Genomic DNA, 13,781 nt, shown 5'->3' on the forward strand with positions numbered 1-13,781 from the left:
ACCTGGAGGGTATCTCCAGGTGCAGTAGAGTGGTAATCTTGGAACCTCCTGACTCAGAGTACTGCTACCTTCTCACTGCCATAGGAATGCAGCTAGTTGACAGCTGGCTTCAAGACATGCTTCCCTGTGAGAGCTGAGGACAGGGCAGAACCCTCCCGCATGCTGCCTGACTGTAGGAGTAGCTGCTAACATCCTTATGTTAGTGGCTGGGAGAGGTTGCGGGAAAAGCATGTGTGAGCGCTGGGCCTGAACTCCCGTGTATCTGAGTTGAATACAGCGATTTCCAACGGCTTTCCTCAACCAGAGTGTAGCTAGGTTCCAAATCCCATGTACGAGCGGGTAGCAGACATCTGCCTCCCATGCATACACACTTCTGAGAGTTGAGCTTATGGCCTGTACCTCCACAGCAAGCCTGCTGGTACCCTTGGCTTCTAAAAGGCCTAGGCTCGCTGTTTGACGGAAGTGCTGGGAGAGGTAATTGGAATCTCCCGGCACACAAGGCGAGTGCCTCCAAGCTCAATTCACGATTTCCCAGTAATTCTTGTGGTAGACAGGTGCTACATACTAAGTTCCATATGTGAGATGGTAGCTGAACGCCTTGTCCAAAAGCATCTTACTTCTGAGAGTTGAGCCCACCCTCAGTCCCTCACAGTTCCACACTGCCTGCAGAGTGAGTTTCACACGTCTTCACCAGAGACGATTGCCAGAGGCTTCTGAGTACAAGTTAACAATGCAGACCTGGAGGGTATCTCCAGGTGCAGTAGAGTGGTAATCTTGGAACCTCCTGAATCAGAGTACCGCTACCTTCTCACTGCCATAGGAATGCAGCTAGTTGACAGCTGGCTTCAAGACATGCTTCCCTGTGAGAGCTGAGGACAGGGCAGAACCCTCCCGCATGCTGCCTGACTGTAGGAGTAGCTGCTAACATCCTAATGTTAGTGGCTGGGAGAGGTTGCGGGAAAAGCATGTGTGAGCACTGGGCCTGAACTCCCGTGTATCTGAGTTGAATACAGCGATTTCCAATGGCCTTCTTCAATCACAGTGTAGCTAGGTTCCAACTCCCATGACCGAGTGGGTAGCAGACATCTGCCTCCCGTGCATATACACTTCTGAGAGTTGAGCTTATGGCCTGTAACTCCACAGCCAGCCTGCTGGTACCCTTGGCTTCTAAAAGACCTAGGCTCGCTGTTTGACGGAAGTGCTGGGAGAGGTAATTGGAATCACCCGGCACACAAGACTAGTGCCTCCAAGCTCAGTTCAGCGATTTCCTAGTAATTCCTGTGGTAGACTGGTGCTACATACTAAGTTCCATACGTGAGAGGGTAGCTGAACGCCTTGTCCAAAACCATCTTACTTCTGAGAGTTGAGCTCAGCCTCAGTCCCTCACAGTTCCACACTGCCTGCAGAGTGAGTTTCGCAGGTCTTGAGCAGAGACGTTTGCCAGAGGCTTCTGAGACGCAGGGTAACAATGCAGACCTGGAGGGTATCCCCAGGTGCAGTCGACTGGTAATCTTGGAACCTCCTGACTCAGAGTACTGCTACCTTCTCACTGCCATAGGAATGCAGCTAGTTGACAGCTGGCTTCAAGACATGCTTCCCTGTGAGAGCTGAGGACAGGGCAGAACCCTCCGGCATGCTGCCTGACTGTAGGAGTAGCTGCTAACATCCTTATGTTAGTGGCTGGGAGAGGTTGCGGGAAAAGCATGTGTGAGCGCTGGGCCTGAACTCCCGTGTATCTGAGTTGAATACAGCGATTTCCAACGGCTTTCCTCAACCAGAGTGTAGCTAGGTTACAAATCCCATGTACGAGCGGGTAGCAGACATCTGCCTCCCATGCATACACACTTCTGAGAGTTGAGCTTATGGACTGTACCTCCACAGCCAGCCTGCTGGTACCCTTGGCTTCTAAAAGGCCTAGGCTCGCTGTTTGACGGAAGTGCTGCGAGAGGTAATTGGAATCTCCCGGAACACAAGACGAGTGCCTCCAAGCTCAATTCACGATTTCCCAGTAATTCTTGTGGTAGACAGGTTCTACATACTAAGTTCCATATGTGAGATGGTAGCTGAACGCCTTGTCCAAAAGCATCTTACTTCCGAGAGTTGAGCCCACACTCAGTCCCTCACAGTTCCACACTGCCTGCAGAGTGAGTTTCACACGTCTTCACCAGAGACGATTGCCAGAGGCTTCTGAGTACAAGTTAACAATGCAGACCTGGAGGGTATCTCCAGGTTCAGTAGAGTGGTAATCTTGGAACCTCCTGACTCAGAGTACTGCTACCTTCTCACTGCCATAGGAATGCAGCTAGTTGACAGCTGGCTTCAAGACATGCTTCCCTGTGAGAGCTGAGGACAGGGCAGAACCCTCCCGCATCCTGCCTGACTGTAGGAATAGCTGCTAACATCCTAATGTTAGTGCCTGGGAGAGGTTGCGGGAAAAGCATGTGTGAGCACTGGGCCTGAACTCCCGTGTATCTGAGTTGAATACAGCGATTTCCAATGTCCTTCTTCAATCACAGTGTAGCTAGGTTCCAACTCCCATGTCCGAGTGGGTAGCAGACATCTGCCTCCCATGCATATACACTTCTGAGAGTTGAGCTTATGGCCTGTACCTCCACAGCCAGCCTGCTGGTACCCTTGGCTTCTAAAAGGCCTAGGCTCGCTGTTTGACGGAAGTGCTTGAGAGGTAATTGGAATCACCCGGCACACAAGTCTAGTGCCTCCAAGCTCAGTTCAGCGATTTCCTAGTAATTCCTGTGGTAGACTGGTGCTACATACTAAGTTCCATACGTGAGAGTGTAGCTGAACGCCTTGTCCAAAAAAATCTTACTTCTGAGAGTAGAGCTCAGCCTCAGTCCCTCACAGTTCCACACTGCCTGCAGAGTGAGTTTCGCAGGTCTTCAGCAGAGACGTTTGCCAGAGGCTTCTGAGACGCAGGGTAACAATGCAGACCTGGAGGGTATCCCCAGGTGCAGTCGACTGGTAATCTTGGAACCTCCTGACTCAGAATACTGCTACCTTCTCACTGACATAGGAATGCAGCTAGTTGACAGCTAGCTGGCTTCAAGACATGCTTCCCTGTGAGAGCTGAGGACAGGGCAGAACCCTCCCGCATGCTGCCTGACTGTAGGAGTAGCTGCTAACATCCTAATGTTAGTGGCTGGGAGAGGTTGCGGGAAAAGCATGTGTGAGCACTGGGCCTGAACTCCCGTGTATCTGAGTTGAATACAGCGATTTCCAACGGCTTTCCTCAACCAGAGTGTAGCTAGGTTCCAAATCCCATGTACGAGCGGGTAGCAGACATCTGCCTCCCATGCATACACACTTCTGAGAGTTGAGCTTATGGCCTGTACCTCCACAGCAAGCCTGCTGGTACCCTTGGCTTCTAAAAGGCCTATGCTCGCTGTTTGACGGAAGTGCTGGGAGAGGTAATTGGAATCTCCCGGCACACAAGACGAGTGCCTCCAAGCTCAATTCACGATTTCCCAGTAATTCTTGTGGTAGACAGGTGCTACATACTAAGTTCCATATGTGAGATGGTAGCTGAACGCCTTGTCCAAAAGCATCTTACTTCTGAGAGTTGAGCCCACCCTTAGTCCCTCACAGTTCCACACTGCCTGCAGAGTGAGTTTCACACGTCTTCACCAGAGACGATTGCCAGAGTCTTCTGAGTACAAGTTAACAATGCAGACCTGGAGGGTATCTCCAGGTGCAGTAGAGTGGTAATCTTGGAACCTCCTGACTCAGAGTACTGCTACCTTCTCACTGCCATAGGAATGCAGCTAGTTGACAGCTGGCTTCAAGACATGCTTCGCTGAGAGAGCTGAGGACAGGGCAGAACCCTCCCTCATGCTGCCTGACTGTAGGAGTAGCTGCTAACATCCTAATGTTAGTGGCTGGGAGAGGTTGCGGGAAAAGCATGTGTGAGCGTTGGGCCTGAACTCCCGTGTATCTGAGTTGAATACAGCGATTTTCAATGGCCTTCTTCAATCACAGTGTAGCTAGGTTCCAACACCCATGTCCGAGTGGGTAGCAGACATCTGCCTCCCATGCATACACACTTCTGAGAGTTGAGCTTATGGCCTGTACCTCCACATCCAGCCTGCTGGTACCCTTGGCTTCTAAAAGGCCTAGGCTCGCTGTTTGACGGAAGTGCTGGGAGAGGTAATTGGAATCACCCGGCACACAAGACTAGTGCCTCCAAGCTCAGTTCAGCGATTTCCTAGTAATTCCTGTGGTAGACTGGTGCTACATACTAAGTTCCATACGTGAGAGGGTAGCTGAACGCCTTGTCCAAAACCATCTTACTTCTGAGAGTTGAGCTCAGCCTCAGTCCCTCACAGTTCCACACTGCCTGCAGAGTGAGTTTCGCAGGTCTTCAGCAGAGACGTTTGCCAGAGGCTTCTGAGACGCAGGGTAACAATGCAGACCTGGAGGGTATCCCCAGGTGCAGTCGACTGGTAATCTTGGAACCTCCTGACTCAGAATACTGCTACCTTCTCACTGCCACAGGAATGCAGCTAGTTGACAGCTGGCTTCAAGACATGCTTCCCTGTGAGAGCTGAGGACAGGGCAGAACCCTCCCGCATCCTGCCTGACTGTAGGAGTAGCTGCTAACATCCTAATGTTAGTGGCTGGGAGAGGTTAAGGGGAAAGCATGTGTGAGCACTGGGCCTGAACTCCCGTGTATCTGAGTTGAATACAGCGATTTCCAATGGCCTTCTTCAATCACAGTGTAGCTAGGTTCCAACTCCCATGTCCGAGTGGGTAGCAGACATCTGCCTCCCATGCATACACACTTCTGAGAGTTGAGCTTATGGCCTGTACCTCCACATCCAACCTGCTGGTACCCTTGGCTTCTAAAGGCCTAGGCTCGCTGTTTGACGGAAGTGCTGGGAGAGGTAATTGGAATCACCCGGCACACAAGACTAGTGCCTCCAAGCTCAGTTCAGCGATTTCCTAGTAATTCCTGTGGTAGACTGGTGCTACATACTAAGTTCCATACGTGAGAGGGTAGCTGAACGCCTTGTCCAAAACCATCTTACTTCTGAGAGTTGAGCTCAGCCTCAGTCCCTCACAGTTCCACACTGCCTGCAGAGTGAGTTTCGCAGGTCTTCAGCAGAGACGTTTGCCAGAGGCTTCTGAGACGCAGGGTAACAATGCAGACCTGGAGGGTATCCCCAGGTGCAGTCGACTGGTAATAATTGGAACCTCCTGACTCAGAATACTGCTACCTTCTCACTGCCATAGGAATGCAGCTAGTTGACAGCTAGCTGGCTTCAAGACATGCCTCCCTGAGAGAGCTGAGGACAGGGCAGAACCCTCCCGCATGCTGCCTGACTGTAGGAGTAGCTGCTAACATCCTAATGTTAGTGGCTGGGAGAGGTTCCGGGAAAGCATGTGTGAGCACTGGGCCTGAACTCCCGTGTATCTGAGTTGATACAGCGATTTCCAACGGCTTTCCTCAACCAGAGTGTAGCTAGGTTCCAAATCCCATGTACGAGCGGGTAGCAGACATCTGCCTCCCATGCATACACACTTCTGAGAGTTGAGCTTATGGCCTGTACCTCCACATCCAGCCTGCTGGTACCCTTGGCTTCTAAAAGGCCTAGGCTCGCTGTTTGACGGAAGTGCTGGGAGAGGTAATTGGAATCTCCCGGCACACAAGACGAGTGCCTCCAAGCTCAATTCACGATTTCCCAGTAATTCTTGTGGTAGACAGGTGCTACATACTAAGTTCCATATGTGAGAAGGTAGCTGAACGCCTTGTCCAAAAGCATCTTACTTCTGAGTTTTGAGCACACCCTCAGTCCCTCACACTTCCACACTGCCTGCAGAGTGAGTTTCACACGTCTTCACCAGAGACGATTGCCAGAGGCTTCTGAGTACAAGTTAACAATGCAGACCTGGAGGGTATCTCCAGGTGCAGTAGAGTGGTAATCTTGGAACCTCCTGACTCAGAGTACTGCTACCTTCTCACTGCCATAGGAATGCAGCTAGTTGACAGCTAACTGGCTTCAAGACATGCTTCCCTGAGAGAGCTGAGGACAGGGCAGAACCCTCCCGCATCCTGCCTGACTGTAGGAGTAGCTGGTAACATCCTAATGTTAGTGGCTGGGAGAGGTTGCGGGAAAAGCATGTGTGAGCACTGGGCCTGAACTCCCGTGTATCTGAGTTGAATACAGCGATTTCCAACGGCGTTCCTCAACCAGAGTGTAGCTAGGTTCCAAACCCCATGTACGAGCGGGTAGCAGATATCTGCCTCCCATGCATACACACTTCTGAGAGTTGAGCTTATGGCCTGTACCTCCACATCCAGCCTGCTGGTACCCTTGGCTTCTAAAAGGCCTAGGCTCGCTGTTTGACGGAAGTGCTGGGAGAGGTAATTGGAATCTCCCGGCACACAAGACTAGTGCCTCCAAGCTCAGTTCAGCGATTTCCTAGTAATTTCTGTGGTAGACTGGTGCTACATACTAAGTTCCATACGTGAGAGGGTAGCTGAACGCCTTGTCCAAAACCATCTTACTTCTGAGAGTTGAGCTCAGCCTCAGTCCCTCACAGTTCCACACTGCCTGCAGAGTGAGTTTCGCAGGTCTTCAGCAGAGACGTTTGCCAGAGGCTTCTGAGACGCAGGGTAAGAATGCAGACCTGGAGGGTATCCCCAGGTGCAGTCGACTGGTAATCTTGGAACCTCCTGACTCAGAATACTGCTACCTTCTCACTGCCATAGGAATGCAGCTAGTTGACAGCTGGCTTCAAGACCTGCTTCCCTGTGAGAGCTGAGGACAGGGCAGAACCCTCCCGCATGCTGCCTGACTGTAGGAGTAGCTGCTAACATCCTTATGTTAGTGGCTGGGAGAGGTTGCGGGAAAAGCATGTGTGAGCACTGGGCCTGAACTCCCGTGTATCTGAGTTGAATACAGCGATTTCCAATGGCCTTCTTCAATCACAGTGTAGCTAGGTTCCAACTCCCATGTCCGAGTGGGTAGCAGACATCGGCCTCCCATGCATACACACTACTGAGAATTGAGCTTATGGCCTGTACCTCCACAGCCAGCCTGCTGGTACCCTTGGTTTCTAAAGGCCTAGGCTCGCTGTTTGACGGAAGTGCTAGGAGAGGTAATTGGAATCACCCGGCACACAAGACTAGTGCCTCCAAGCTCAGTTCAGCGATTTCCTAGTAATTCCTGTGGTAGACTGGTGCTACATACTAAGTTCCATACTGAGAGGGTAGCTGAACGCCTTGTCCAAAACCATCTTACTTCTGAGAGTTGAGCTCAGCCTCAGTCCCTCACAGTTCCACACTGCCTGCAGAGTGAGTTTCGCAGGTCTTCAGCAGAGACGTTTGCCAGAGGCTTCTGAGACGCAGGGTAACAATGCAGACCTGGAGGGTATCCCCAGGTGCAGTCGACTGGTAATCTTGGAACCTCCTGACTCAGAATACTGCTACCTTCTCACTGCCATAGGAATGCAGCTAGTTGACAGCTAGCTGGCTTCAAGACATGCTTCCCTGTGAGAGCTGAGGACAGGGCAGAACCCTCCCTCATCCTGCCTGAATGTAGGATTAGCTGCTAACATCCTAATGTTAGTGGCTGGGAGAGGTTGCGGGAAAAGCATGTTTGAGCACTGGGCCTGAACTCCCGTGTATCTGAGTTGAATACAGCGATTTCCAACGGCTTTCCTCAACCAGACTGTATCTAGGTTCCAAATCCCATGTACGAGCGGGTAGCAGACATCTGCCTCCCATGCATACACACTTCTGAGAGTTGAGCTTATGGCCTGTACCTCCACATCCAGCCTGCTGGTACCCTTGGTTTCTAAAAGTCCTAGGCTCGCTGTTTGACGGAAGTGCTGGGAGAGGTAATTGGAATCTCCCGGCACACAAGACGAGTGCCTCCAAGCTCAATTCACGATTTCCCAGTAATTCTTGTGGTAGACAGGTGCTACATACTAAGTTCCATATGTGAGAAGGTAGCTGAACGCCTTGTCCAAAAGCATCTTACTTCTGAGAGTTGAGCACACCCTCAGTCCCTCACACTTCCACACTGCCTGCAGAGTGAGTTTCACACGTCTTCACCAGAGACGATTGCCAGAGGCTTCTGAGTACAAGTTACACTGCAGACCTGGAGGGTATCTCCAGGTGCAGTAGAGTGGTAATCTTGGAACCTCCTGAATCAGTGTACTGCTACCTTCTCACTGCCATAGGAATGCAGCTAGTTGACAGCTGGCTTCAAGACATGCTTCCCTGTGAGAGCTGAGGACAGGGCAGAACCCTCCCGCATGCTGCCTGACTGTAGGAGTAGCTGCTAACATCCTTATGTTAGTGGCTGGGAGAGGTTGCGGGAAAAGCATGTGTGAGCACTGGGCCTGAACTCCCGTGTATCTGAGTTGAATACAGCGATTTCCAATGGCCTTCTTCAATCACAGTGTAGCTAGGTTCCAACTCCCATGTCCGAGTGGGTAGCAGACATCTGCCTCCCATGCATACACACTTCTGAGAGTTGAGCTTATGGCCTGAACCTCCACATCCAGCCTGCTGGTACCCTTGGCTTCTAAAGGCCTAGGCTCGCTGTTTGACGGAAATGCTGGGAGAGGTAATTGGAATCACCCGGCACACAAGACTAGTGCCTCCAAGCTCAGTTCAGCGATTTCCTAGTAATTCCTGTGGTAGACTGGTGCTACATACTAAGTTCCATACGTGAGAGGGTAGCTGAACGCCTTGTCCAAAACCATCTTACTTCTGAGAGTTGAGCTCAGCCTCAGTCCCTAACAGTTCCACACTGCCTGCAGAGTGAGTTTCGCAGGTCTTCAGCAGAGACGTTTGCCAGAGGCTTCTGAGACGCAGGGTAACAATGCAGACCTGGAGGGTATCCCCAGGTGCAGTCGACTGGTAATCTTGGAACCTCCTGACTCAGAATACTGCTACCTTCTCACTGCCCTAAGAATGCAGCTAGTTGACAGCTGGCTTCAAGACATGCTTCCCTGTGAGAGCTGAGGACAGGGCAGAACCCTCCCGCATCCTGCCTGACTGTAGGAATAGCTGCTAACATCCTAATGTTAGTGGCTGGGAGAGGTTGCGGGAAAAGCATGTGTGAGCACTGGGCCTGAACTCCCGTGTATCTGAGTTGAATACAGCGATTTCCAATGTCCTTCTTCAATCACAGTGTAGCTAGGTTCCAACTCCCATGTCCGAGTGGGTAGCAGACATCTGCCTCCCATGCATACACACTTCTGAGAGTTGAGCTTATGGCCTGTACCTCCACATCCATTCTGCTGGTACCCTTGGCTTCTAAAGGCCTAAGCTCGCTTTTTGATGGAAGTGCTGGGAGAGGTATTTGGAATCACCCGGCACACAAGACTAGTGCCTCCAAGCTCAGTTCAGCGATTTCCTAGTAATTCCTGTGGTAGACTGGTGCTACATACTAAGTTCCATACGTGAGAGGGTAGCTGAACGCCTTGTCCAAAAAAATCTTACTTCTGAGAATAGAGCTCAGCCTCAGTCCCTCACAGTTCCACACTGCCTGCAGAGTGAGTTTCACAGGTCTTCAGCAGAGACGTTTGCCAGAGGCTTCTGAGACACAGGGTAACAATGCAGACCTGGAGGGTATCCCCAGGTGCAGTCGACTGGTAATCTTGGAACCTCCTGACTCAGAATACTGCTACCTTCTCACTGCCATAGGAATGCAGCTAGGTGACAGCTGGCTTCAAGACATGCTTCCCTGTGAGAGCTTAGGACAGGGCAGGACCCTCCCGCATGCTGCCTGACTGTAGGAGTAGCTGCTAACATCCTTATGTTAGTGGCTGGGAGAGGTTGCGGGAAAAGCATGTGTGAGCACTGGGCCTGAACTCCCGTGTATCTGAGTTGAATACAGCGATTTCCAACGGCTTTCCTCAACCAGAGTGTAGCTAGGTTCCAAATCCCATGTACGAGCGGGTAGCAGACATCTGCCTCCCATGCATACACACTTCTGAGAGTTGAGCTTATGGCCTGTACCTCCACAGCCAGCCTGCTGGTACCCTTGGCTTCTAAAAGGCCTAGGCTCGCTGTTTGACGGAAGTGCTGGGAGAGGTAATTGGAAGCTCCCGGCACACAAGACGAGTGCCTCCAAGCTCAATTCACGATTTCCCAGTAATTCTTGTGGTAGACAGGTGCTACATACTAAGTTCCATATGTGAGAAGGTAGCTGAACGCCTTGTCCAAAAGCATCTTACTTCTGAGAGTTGAGCACACCCTCAGTCCCTCACACTTCCACACTGCCTGCAGAGTGAGTTTCACACGTCTTCACCAGAGACGATTGCCAGAGGCTTTTGAGTACAAGTTACAATGCAGACCTGGAGGGTTTCTCCAGGTGCAGTAGAGTGGTAATCTTGGAACCTCCTGACTCAGAGTACTGCTACCTTCTCACTGCCATAGGAATGCAGCTAGTTGACAGCTGGCTTCAAGACATGCTTCCCTGTGAGAGCTGAGGACAGGGCAGAACACTCCCGCATCAGCCTGACTGTAGGAGTAGCTGCTAACATCCTAATGTTAGTGGCTGGGAGAGGTTGCGGGAAAAGCACGTGTGAGCACTGGGCCTGAAATCCCGTGTATCTGAGTTGAATACAGCGATTTCCAATGGCCTTCTTCAATCACAGTGTAGCTAGGTTCCAACTCCCATGTCCGAGTGGGTAGCAGACATCTGCCTCCCATGCATACACACTTCTGAGAGTTGAGCTTATGGCCTGTACCTCCACATCCATTCTGCTGGTACCCTTGGCTTCTAAAAGGCCTAGGCTCGCTGTTTGACGGAAGTGCTGGGAGAGGTAATTGGAATCACCCGGCACACAAGACTAGTGCCTCCAAGCTCAGTTCAGTGATTTCCTAGTAATTCCTGTGGTAGACTGGTGCTACATACTAAGTTCCATACGTGAGAGGGTAGCTGAACGCCTTTTCCAAAAAAATCTTACTTCTGAGAGTAGAGCTCAGCCTCAGTCCCTCACAGTTCCACACTGCCTGCAGTGTGAGTTTCGCAGGTCTTCAGCAGAGACGTTTGCCAGAGGTTTCTGAGACGCAGGGTAACAATGCAGACCTTGAGGGTATCCCCAGGTGCAGTCGACTGGTAATCTTGGAACCTCCTTACTCAGAATACAGCTACCTTCTCACTGCCATAGGAATGCAGCTAGTTGACAGCTAGCTGGCTTCAAGACATGCTTCCCTGTGAGAGCTGAGGACAGGGCAGAACCCTCCCGCATGCTGCCTGACTGTAGGAGTAGCTGCTAACATCCTAATGTTAGTGGCTGGGAGAGGTTGCGGGAAAAGCATGTGTGAGCACTGGGCCTGAACTCCCGTGTATCTGAGTTGAATACAGCGATTTCGAACGGCTTTCCTCAACCAGAGTGTAGCTAGGTTCCAAATCCCATGTACGAGCGGGTAGCAGACATCTGCCTCCCATGCATACACACTACTGAGATTTGAGCTTATGGCCTGTACCTCCACAGCAAGCCTGCTGGTACCCTTGGCTTCTAAAAGGCCTAGGCTCGCTGTTTGACGGAAGTGCTGGGAGAGGTAATTGGAATCTCCCGGCACACAAGACGAGTGCCTCCAAGCTCAATTCACGATTTCCCAGTAATTCTTGTGGTAGACAGGTGCTACATACTAAGTACCATATGTGAGATGGTAGCTGAACGCCTTGTACAAAAGCATTTTACTTCTGAGAGTTGAGCCCACCCTCAGTCCCTCACAGTTCCACACTGCCTGCAGAGTGAGTTTCACACGTCTTCACCAGAGACGATTGCCAGAGGCTTCTGAGTACAAGTTAACAATGCAGACCTGGAGGGTATCTCCAGGTGCAGTAGAGTGGTAATCTTGGAACCTCCTGACTCAGAGTACTGCTACCTTCTCACTGCCATAGGAATGCAGCTAGTTGACAGCTGGCTTCAAGACATGCTTCGCTGAGAGAGCTGAGGACAGGGCAGAACCCTCCCTCATGCTGCCTGACTGTAGGTGTAGCTGCTAACATCCTTATGTTAGTGGCTGGGAGAGGTTGCGGGAAAAGCATGGGTGAGCACTGGGCCTGAACTCCCGTGTATCTGAGTTGAATATAGCGATTTCCAATGGCCTTCTTCAATCACAGTGTAGCTAGGTTCCAACACCCATGTCCGAGTGGGTAGCAGACATCTGCCTCCCATGCATACACACTTCTGAGAGTTGAGCTTATGGCCTGTACCTCCACAGCCAGCCTGCTGGTACCCTTGGCTTCTAAAAGGCCTAGGCTCGCTGTTTGACGGAAGTGCTGGGAGAGGTAATTGGAATCACCCGGCACACAAGACTAGTGCCTCCAAGCACAGTTCAGCTATTTCCTAGTAATTCCTGTGGTAGACTGGTGCTACATACTAAGTTCCATACGTGAGAGGGTAGCTGAACGCCTTGTCCAAAACCATCTTACTTCTGAGAGTTGAGCCCACCCTCAGGCCCTCACAGTTCCACACTGCCTGCAGACTGAGTTTCGCAGGTCTTCAGCAGAGACGTTTGCCAGAGGCTTCTGACACGCAGGGTAACAATGCAGACCTGGAGGGTATCCCCAGGTGCAGTCGACTGGTAATCTTGGAACCTCCTGACTCAGAATACTGCTACTTTCTCACTGCCATAGGAATGCAGCTAGTTGACAGCTGGCTTCAAGACATGCTTCCCTGTGAGAGATGAGGACAGGGCAGAACCCTCCCGCATGCTGCCTGATTGTAGGAGTAGCTGCTAACATCCTTATGTTAGTGGCTTGGAGAGGTTGCGGGAAAAGCATGTGTGAGCACTGGGCCTGAACTCCCGTGTATCTGAGTTGAATACAGCGAATTCCAACGGCTTTCCTCAACCAGAGTGTAGGTAGGTTCCAACTCCCATGTCCGAGTGGGTAGCAGACATCTGCCTCCCATGTATACACACTTCTGAGAGTTGAGCTTATGGCCTGTACCTCCACATCCAGCCTGCTGGTACCCTTGGCTTCTAAAAGGCCTAGGCTCGCTGTTTGACGGAAGTGCTGGGAGAGGTAATTGGAATCTCCCGGCACACAAGACGAGTGCCTCCAAGCTCAATTCACGATTTCCCAGTAATTCTTGTGGTAGACAGGTGCTACATACTAAGTTCCATATGTGAGAAGGTAGCTGGGGGATCCCTGGGTGGCGCAGCGGTTTGGCGCCTGCCTTTGGCCCAGGGCGCGATCCTGGAGACCCGGGATCGAATCCCACGTCGGGCTCCCGGTGCATGGAGCCTGCTTCTCCCTCTGCCTATGTCTCTGCCTCTCTCTCTCTCTCTCTGTGACTGTCATAAATAAATAAAAATTAAAATGTTTAAAAAAAAAAAAAAAAAAGAGAAGGTAGCTGAACGCCTTGTCCAAAAGCATCTTACTTCTGAGAGTTGAGCACACCCTCAGTCCCTCACAGTTCCACACTGCCTGCAGAGTGAGTTTCACACGTCTTCACCAGAGACGATTGCCAGAGGCTTTTGAGTACAAGTTACAATGCAGACCTGGAGGGTATCTCCAGGTGCAGTAGAGTGGCAATCTTGGAACCTCCTGACTCAGAGTACTGCTACCTTCTCACTGCCATAGGAATGCAGCTAGTTGACAGCTGGCTTCAAGACATGCTTCCCTGTGAGAGCTGAGGACAGCGCAGAACCCTCCCGCATCCTGCCTGACTGTAGGAGTAGCTGCTAACATCCTAATGTTAGTGGCTGGGAGAGGTTGCGGGAAAAGCATGTGTGAGCACTGGGCCTGAACTCCCGTGTATCTGAGTTGAATACAGCGATTTCCAAT

Source organism: Canis aureus, chromosome 20 (assembly GCF_053574225.1).
Source record: "Canis aureus isolate CA01 chromosome 20, VMU_Caureus_v.1.0, whole genome shotgun sequence".
Lineage (NCBI taxonomy): Eukaryota > Metazoa > Chordata > Mammalia > Carnivora > Canidae > Canis > Canis aureus.